Source organism: Borostomias antarcticus, assembly GCF_949987555.1.
Source record: "Borostomias antarcticus genome assembly, chromosome: 23".
Classification (NCBI taxonomy): Eukaryota; Metazoa; Chordata; class Actinopteri; order Stomiiformes; family Stomiidae; genus Borostomias; species Borostomias antarcticus.
Genome location: NC_140256.1, coordinates 12109539 through 12112038, shown reverse-complemented (window position 1 = coordinate 12112038; position 2500 = coordinate 12109539). Strand labels below are relative to the sequence as shown.

The following is a 2500-nucleotide window of genomic DNA, read 5'->3' as shown; positions in this document are numbered from 1 at the left end:
AGACAGACGGACAGACAGACATGGCGGCCGGCCAGAGCAGAAAGGAGGAAGGGAGGGCGGGCAGACGGGCAGACGGGTGGTGGGCATGTGGGTCTTGTCCTGCCGTCGACCTGTGAACGCTGGCACACCCCCCGTTCTGCTGGCTAAATAGTGAACCCCGGCGAGAGAAACAGACACAGAGTCAGTATTACCCTCCTAATCTCATTAAAGCAGCAGCCTTGCCAACAAGCCAGGGTCAGCCAGAGTGCCACGTCACTCAGCGCACCTTTGGCACCGTCACTGACCCCTGGGCCAGCCTAGGAGACGGCCCGGGCACTGGTGTCTGCCCCGGCCGGGCAGGGGGAGGGGAGTGGTGGGCATGGAGGGTGGCAGAAGATGTGAGATGAGGGTGACTCAGTATAGCGACTAGAGATGTAGGGACTAGAGATGTAGGGGCTAGAGAGATGTAGGGCCTAGAGATATAGGGACTAGAGAGATGTAGGAAATAGAGATATAGGGACTAGAGAGATGTAGGAACTAGCGACGTAGGGCCTAGAGATATAGGGACTAGAGATGTGGGGACAAGAGTGATGTAGGGACTAGAAATATAGGGACTAGAGATGTTGGGGACTAGCGATGTAGGGACTAGAGATGTAGGGACTAGAGATGTAGGGACTAGAGAGATGTAGCGACTAGATATATAGGGACTAGAGATATAGGAACTAGAGATGTGGGGACTAGAGAGATGTAGGGACTAGAGATGTAGGGACTAGAGATATAGGAACTAGAGATGTAGGGACTAGAGAGATGTAGGGACTAGAGATGTAGGGACTAGAGAGATGTAGGGACTAGAGATGTGGGGACTAGAGAGATGTAGGGACTAGAGAGATGTAGCGACTAGAGATGTAGGGACTAGAGAGATGTAGGGACTAGAGAGATGTAGCGACTAGAGATGTAGGGACTAGAGAGATGTAAGGACAAGATATATAGGGACTAGAGATGTAGGGACTAGAGATATAGGGACTAGAGATGTAGGGACTAGAGATATAGGCATTAGAGATGTAGGGGCTAGAGATGTAGGGACTAGAGATATAGGGACTAGAGAGATGTAAGGACTAGAGATGGAGGGGCTACAGATGTATGGACTAGAGATATGTAGGGACTAGAGATGTAGGGACTAGTGATGGTGGGACTAGAGATATAGGGACTAGAGAGATGTAGCGACTAGAGATGTAGGGACTAGAGAGATGTAGGGACTAGAGAGATGTAAGGACTAGAGATAGAGGGACTAGATATATAGAGACCAAGGATGTAGGGACTAGAGAGATGTAGGGACTAGAGATATAGGGACTAGAGAGATGTAGCGACTAGAGATATAGGGACTAGAGAGATGTAGGGGCTAGAGATGTAGGGGCTAGAGATGTAGGGGCTAGAGAGATGTAGGGACTAGAGATGTAGGGACTAGAGATATAGAGACTAGAGAGATGTATGGACTAGAGATGTAATGACTAGAGATGTAGGGACTAGAGATGTAGGGACTAGAGAGATCGAGGGGCTAGAGATGTAGAGACTAGAGAGATGTAGGGGCTAGAGATGTAGGGACTAGAGAGATGTAGGGACTAGAGAGATGTAGGGGCTAGAGATGTAGGGACTAGAGATGTAGGGGCTAGAGATGTAGGGACTAGAGATGTAGGGGCTAGAGAGATGTAGGGACTAGAGATGTAGGGACTAGAGATGTAAGGACTAAAGATGTAGGGACTAGAGATGTATGGACTAGAGATGTAAGGACTAGAGATGTAGCGACTAGAGATGTAGGGACTAGAGAGATGTAAGGACAAGATATATAGGGACTAGAGATGTAGGGACTAGAGATATAGGGACTAGAGATGTAGGGACTAGAGATATAGGCATTAGAGATGTAGGGGCTAGAGATGTAGGGACTAGAGATATAGGGACTAGAGAGATGTAAGGACTAGAGATGGAGGGGCTACAGATGTATGGACTAGAGATATGTAGGGACTAGAGATGTAGGGACTAGTGATGGTGGGACTAGAGATATAGGGACTAGAGAGATGTAGCGACTAGAGATGTAGGGACTAGAGAGATGTAGGGACTAGAGAGATGTAAGGACTAGAGATAGAGGGACTAGATATATAGAGACCAAGGATGTAGGGACTAGAGAGATGTAGGGACTAGAGATATAGGGACTAGAGAGATGTAGCGACTAGAGATATAGGGACTAGAGAGATGTAGGGGCTAGAGATGTAGGGGCTAGAGATGTAGGGGCTAGAGAGATGTAGGGACTAGAGATGTAGGGACTAGAGATATAGAGACTAGAGAGATGTATGGACTAGAGATGTAATGACTAGAGATGTAGGGACTAGAGATGTAGGGACTAGAGAGATCGAGGGGCTAGAGATGTAGAGACTAGAGAGATGTAGGGGCTAGAGATGTAGGGACTAGAGAGATGTAGGGACTAGAGAGATGTAGGGGCTAGAGATGTAGGGACTAGAGATGTAGG

At 48.2% G+C, this 2500-nt stretch overlaps 1 protein-coding gene across 1 annotated transcript in view; it reads right to left on the bottom strand.

The window, feature by feature from the left end:
- Positions 1–2500, bottom strand: part of arb2a (ARB2 cotranscriptional regulator A) — a gene marked incomplete at its 3' end in the record, with an annotated part of 123331 nt that overhangs the window by 1403 nt on the left and 119428 nt on the right. The window lies entirely within an intron of this gene.